The sequence below is a fragment of the Pantherophis guttatus genome, chromosome 4 (assembly GCF_059756535.1).
Source record: "Pantherophis guttatus breed Tessera chromosome 4, ASM5975653v1, whole genome shotgun sequence".
Taxonomy (NCBI): Eukaryota; Metazoa; Chordata; class Lepidosauria; order Squamata; family Colubridae; genus Pantherophis; species Pantherophis guttatus.
In genome coordinates, this window is record NC_142066.1 from 121220397 (window position 1) to 121227192 (window position 6796).

Genomic DNA, 6796 nt, shown 5'->3' on the forward strand with positions numbered 1-6796 from the left:
AGTAGCAGGACTGTCCATTGGGAGAACCGTGATCGAGGCAGGGGTCAAGATTTCCGTCTTAAGAAGCAAAAGTTTGGTCGGCCAGGATACGCTCCAGGGCTGCACCCGCCTATAGAGAGACTTGGTATTTGGCCAGCGCGGTAGAATGGGTGTGGTGGGATTGGCCGAAGTGGGCCCCCAAAGCGGGATGCGAACGCGTGGCAGGCAACCTCGGCAGAGGCCGATCGAAACGACCGCAACAGATGCAGTTTAGGAATAACTGGGATGATGGCCGTCCCGATTTAGGAAACCGGATGGTGACGGCGACGGCAACGGCAACGGCCTCACAGAACGCCCCTGCGGCGGCAGCGGCGCTGTTCTCGGGGAACGGCTTGCGCGAACAAGCCCAGGGCACAAGCGCAGCTATATATTTTTACAAGCTCAGTTCTGCTTCCTCAAATATAGCCAGGAGCCATTTAACCGTTGGCGGGGAAGGGGGGGGGCATCAAAGAGGTTGGCGCGGCCCCAGAAAGAACTCTATTTATATCCCGAGACTGCTACTGTGCATGTAAGCTGAGCGCGGTCACAAGGTGAATAATCATAAAATAACGAAAAGGCCAACAGCAACGAACAGCTCTCAGCAGGCCGCAAAGGGCGTTCTGAGGACGCCCCTGCCACGCGGGCGGGAGGAGCCGGGCCGCACCCGATTGTTCTGAGGCGAGAAGAGTTTCGAGGCGCCCTCCACTCCAAACTGATCGGGCCCGCCAGGCACCGGCAAACAAAGGGTGCAGCGAGCGGCATTATTGCGAAGGCGGGCTCATCCCCTCCCCTCGGTCAATTTGCTCCGAAGGGGGCGGAAGTCTTCGCCAGCCTCTGCGTGGGGTGACGGCCGGTCCTGGGAGTTGCGCTCTGTTGAACTTGGTTGGGTAGTTAGGAGCAGCGTTTTAAGAGGACTACGAAAGGAAGGGAGCCGTTAGCCTTCTCTTTCTTAACGTCTCCCATCGATTTCGACAAGCCTTCCCCCTCCCCCAGTGAGATTCCGCAATCGTCTGGCGAAGTAGAGCCAACGGGCTTCGCGGCTTCGTGCCGGGAAGGCAGAAGCCGGAATGCGCACCTGCCGCCCACCTTGCGCGAGCTTTCCTTTGCCAAAGAGCCAGACGCTCTTTGCGCCGAGAGGGCGGAGCGGGGCGTTGAAGGAGGAGGAGAAGTAGCACCCAGGAGGCGGACCAGGGCAGGCCGCGCTGGGATGCGGTGGGCGGAGCTCGCGTCTGCCTCCTCTTCCCCCTCCCCCTCCCTCCCCTTAACGATGTTTGTAGGGCGCGTCCTCTGAGCCCGGAGCTTTTAGAAATGCGACCTGACGGAGAAACCGCCTACAGGAAACGAGGCTGACAAAGGCGGGAGGGGGCATTTGGGGGAGGACAGGCGTGTCTGTTTGGGTCTGCGGGAGCGCGAGCGAGGTCAAGCCGTCGTGGGCGAAGAAAGCTTGAGGCGAGGCAAGGCGGAGCTGGATGGAAGAGAAGAAGAAAACGACGCGCGTTACCGTTAGAACAACGGAGTTAAGGGCGCGAAGGATGAGATGGAGCAGTACTGGTCTTTGGTTTCGGTTTTGACAAATGTTCTGATGGAATTCCGTGCCCACTAGGCGCAATAAGTGAATTAAATTGCAACAACGGCCATGCTTACTGGCTTGGTCAAAATAGAGTGTGCCCCCGCCCCAGCTCATTTAGTTTGAACTGTCTGTAACATTCTTTTTTCTTTCTTTCTTTTTTTTTTTATAAGAGCAAGGCTGCTTTCGTCCATTAACAAAAGTTCAATGGGCAGATCAAGGCAAAAGTGCAAACGACAAAACCGATGGATCTGGTGAAATTGCTGTGCATTTTTTCCCTGGGAGTGGTATTTCATGAGGGTGAGAGGAAGAAGAAGGAGATATCCACAATAAACTTGATTACTTATCTGCATCAACCTGCCAAGTATTGGAGAAAATACTCTTAAAAGAATTTACTCTTAGGTAAAAATATCTGCTGACAGCCTCTAAAACTGCAAATGCTACATTCTGGCCTCCAAGTCAGGCTTTGCACTCAAATTAACTTTTAGGAGGACCTGTAGAGAATTTATTTGAAAGGCCCAATTCAGTACCAGTATAAGAACCGCTGTAAATCTACATACTTCCTAATAGGGTTACTACACTAAAACATACTGGTACCTATCTACTTTGAGTTAGAATTTTTAACTAGTGTTCTGGAATTCTGTAGTATGAAACCTAGAATTTCTAAATACTACTATAGTCCTTGATTAATGACCACACTAAGATCAGAATTTCCTAAATTGCTAAACAAAATGATTCCATTGCTAAGTGAGTTGCACCTAATTTTATGACCTTTTAGCCATGGTTGTTAAGTGAATCACTGAAGTAAAATGAATCATGTAGCCTTAAGTGAATCCAGCTGCTCCCATGACTGCTTGTTAAAAGTCATCTGGGAAGATTGCAAATGGTGATCACATGGACTTTAGGACACTGCAACTGTTGTGAATACATGCTGGTTGCCAAGCGCCTGATTTTTGATTACTTGACCATAGGGATGCTGCACTGGTTGTAAGCAGTGGTGAGTTGCCCCCGGTTCGCATCAGTTCTATAGAACCAGTATTAAAACCAGCGGGAGGCTCTGCCCACCAACCCCGATGTCATCAAAGCGCTTCTGAGCATGTGCAGAAGAGTGTGCGAGGGGCCCCACTGCGAACCGGTAATAAAGGTAAGTAGAACCCACCCCTGGTTGTAAATCCCCTAACTCCTCCCCTAACTTTGAACAGTTTCTAAAGGAATGGTTGTAAGTTGAGGACTACTGATACACCCATTGAAGAGAAATGTAAATAACCTGAAGAACAATTACAGCTGTATAATATTACTGAAATGGTAATGAGATCAAGTTTTATATTGATTCCTTTTTTGATAACCAACTTTGTGCCCTGTAACTCTTTGTTCTTTGCAGTAAACAGATATCATATCTTTACTGCTCTATCAGTCATTATCCTGGAGGGAGTTCAACTGATCCCTTATAGAGATGATCAATTCCAGGATTTTATTTGGGGAAGAAAATAGGTATTTCTACTCTAGTCTCCTTTAATAAACTCGTGTGTATTGAGGCATGAATGTAGCCCGGCCTGCTTTGCTTCATTTATATTATCCAGAAAATAATGAGGAATCTTGAATTGGTTTTATGTTACTTATTTACCAGTTTCCCTGTATTTATCTGTTTCAGGCACTTCTTTCCTGTCAGCCTTTTCTCTCCACCCTGCTTCAATTCCCTTATAGATGATAGTCTCCCTGACTGCTTATGTATTGTGGGACAAAGCCTTTAATACAAAGGAGGAAAAAAAATGGTCATCTTGCCTATAACAAGTAGCATACTACAAAATCACTGCATTTGCTTAGTGGCAGAGTGTGGGCTTATGCAATTGTGGCTAATTTAGCCAATTATGGCTTATGTGTTATGTGAGCACTGCCTAAACTCCCATAAGATTACACTTTAAAACTGATTCTTTATAAGTATTGTCTTACTACACGCAAACATGTAAAATGTAATTCAGGACCTGGTCTGCTGCCTGCTGTAAAATACCAGTCCAGGAATATGTAATATTGTAATAAAGAGATTTGAAGCACATTTCAGAATGTATTTCAGCAGGCAATAGGTAGTTGGAAAGATTAAGGCTGATTCTCAGTATATTTAATATGACTATGAAACCTTCAGATTCATTTAAGACATTGACTAACTCCAACTTTTCTCAGACTCTATAAATATGCCTCCACATTTTTCCTGCAGCTTACTCTATTGAAGGTTCCTGCAAGGATCTGCCAAAGAGGAATTGATCACAAGCCTACCATTCAAATCCCTTTGTAGCTCCATTGGGATGTTTAGGCTGATTATGTGGCATAGGATGAAGACAGAAATCCCCGTATCCCAAAATGCAAATAATGACTAATGACAAAAGATGCTACTCTGAAATACTGGGACGATACCAATTTGCATGCTCTTGTTTTAAAACAGCAGGGCACATAAGTATGCACTACTTAATTTAATCCAACCAAAGTCTTGCCTCTCTAACTATTCACAAGCTCTAGTTGAGTTGATTACTGATGGACACTTTCTGCTTGTATACATGGGGCTGGGTGATTTGCAGCATGAAACCATGCAGGATAAGGGAGTGGGAATAGAGAAACAAAGTCTTTAATTAAATTTTCAGGGCTAGGCCTTGTTTCTCTTGACTCTTTCTTTAGCTTAAGCCAAATCATGTAGCCTTCAGGGGAAAAGGAAACAGCTAATTGGAGCATTGGCAGAAAAAATATTTTCAGAAAAAGAATTTTTGAGATCTTTATTCATTAGAAGAAACATTTACTAATTGTCTCCATAGCTTAACTATGGTTTGTTGACATATCTGAGTTTATGCAAGTGTCAAAGCACTGTATGGTGAAGACATGAGATACTGTATTATCAGTAACTGATTGTGTCAGTATAATTTGTTTATTAGCTTATCTACATGAACTAATATCGAGGTAACAATTACTGGGATTTATACTTTTATACATTTCATGGAAAATAGAAGAATGGAGAGGTAGGTTGACAGCAGTCCCTCTATTACTGTTACAGTACCTTGGCAGGTTTGATCTGAATGAATGTTTGTATGAACATTCTTCGTGCCCATTTTTGAATGAGATCCTACAGATATCACTCTTGTTATTTTCATGCAATCAGCTTAATAGTAAAGAAGCCATGTTAAATGAGGAGGGGGATTGGCAAGGTGGGACTTTAAAAAAATTAAAAGGGTGACTGCTACCTTGAAATTGAAGTTTATTTATTTTTTATTTATATTTAAATTTATATACCGCCCTTCTCCCGAAGGACTCAGAGCGGTGAACAGCCAAAGGTAAAAAACATAGAATACAGAAATTTTAAAAGCAGTTTAAAATATATTGTTGTTTCCTTATTTGTTTTTTATTTGTCCTACTTTTATTATTTTTACAAATAACTCAATGTGGCTAATATATCCAACTTACCTTCCTGTTCTGATTTTTCCCACAACAACCCTTCTGTGGGGATAATTGGTCTAAGAGAGAATGAATGGTCCGAAGTCACCCAGTGGGATTAGAACTCACCAGCTCCCAAATTCTAGCCTGGTGCCTTAATAACTAGACCAAACTGGTTCCCAGCAAGGTAAGACTTCACAAGAGGTGAAAGACTCTCATTTGGAATGAAGTCCTCCAAGCATGGCCTTATGTAGCACTTCCTGCAACCCAAAGTAGATGAATTATCAAAGAGCTCAAGGCAGAACTTTCAGCCAAGAGCTGAGCGCAGAAGAAAAGGAAAAGGGAAATCTTTGGGTTGTAGCTTCCCCATAGCAATACTACTTGTTCCCCTTACTCAAGACATGCATGTAACCATTTAAAAGTTACTGTTTTTGTCATGACATTGCTAGACTGTATGACCATGGGAGGGAAACAAAAGGGTAGGTTTTGTGTTACTTTTTGTTGCTGTCATCTAGTGATTGTCCAAAATTTCACAGCCCATATATTATTCCAACTGATCAGGTTGATTGAAAGACTAGGGCGGTGTTTCTCAACTTTCCCAATTTTAAGATGGGTGGACTTCAACTCCCAGAATTCCCTAGCCAGCATTTGAAGTAGACAAAGTTGAGAAACACTGGCATTTGATGATATAAAATATTGAAAATAAAACTGGAATCTCAGATGCAAAGCCTTCTCGAATCACTGTGTATTGGATCCAACAGCTCTCCCTCCTCACTCAGCAGAATTTAAGCTAGTTTGTTATTTCTATGGGCTTACTGGATATATAAAATGGTTTAATCCTATTCCTGATAACCATGTCAGTACCAGAATCTAAGTATAAGTCCTGCTGAATTTAACAGTGCTCTTTGCAGGTCACTTGGCAGAAATATACCAATCCTAATTTAGGGCTGCTTTAACTTACAGAAGACAAAGACTTCTTTGTTAGTTTTCGTTTCTAGTTTAAACCAAGACAGAAATTGAATGTGACATGTACTATCTTGAGCAAAATGGAAGGATTTAAAATGGAAGATTTGAAAACTTTGGAAGAATAGGAATTCTTAAGACGTTTTAGTAAATGGAGATCTACAGTGAGAAATACAGTACTCAAGGGCTGAAGGGTCAAGATGCATTTGGGATTTCCTTTCCTTCTCTTCTGCTCTGATATGACTCATCACATACCTTTATTAACTTCAGAAAAGAGCAAGCAGTCCAGGCATGTGTGGGTCTGAATGTAGAGTGCCAATAGTTTAAGAATAAGGAAGGGCTGGGATCCTACAACATACAATCCCCTTGTTTAGTTTGATTAGGTAGATGGCACAAAGCTATAATGCTTTGAAAATCATTTTCCATGGCCCTGTAAATTCTGCCAACTATAGTTTGTTCCATAAAGCATGGTCAAGCAAATGGAGTTTAGTAGGATGTGTGGATTCAACCAGAGAATCATGTCTTACTTCTATGCCTTTCATTCCCTAGTACTGTATGCAATAGGTCTTTAGAACATGCAGCCTGTTTTGAATGTTGGGAGGTAGTTGCAGTGAGCTGAAACTTAGCTTAGTTTTTCAGAGCTTTCAGTGCATGTGGTAAGACTGGAAGCAAGTTGAATCCAAGACATTATAAGCTAAGAAATAGTGAGGCAAATTCTATCTTTAGTCTCTGGATGAATCAGATTTCCAGTTCAGGATTCTTCTGTATACGTTCAGGGCCAACCCATGACATTTTGCTGGCCAGGCAAAAGAGCATATGATGACTCTTCTCCAG

At 43.1% G+C, this 6796-nt stretch overlaps 1 long non-coding RNA gene across 1 annotated transcript; it reads left to right on the forward strand.

Annotated features, from left to right (window-relative positions):
* The first annotated feature begins 712 nt into the window (after positions 1-712).
* On the forward strand, positions 713-5334 carry LOC117655048 (uncharacterized). The gene is made up of 2 exons (XR_015734017.1): positions 713-1987; positions 2557-5334. It is a non-coding gene; the product is annotated as an uncharacterized LOC117655048 (long non-coding RNA).
* The last annotated feature ends 1462 nt before the right edge of the window (positions 5335-6796 follow it).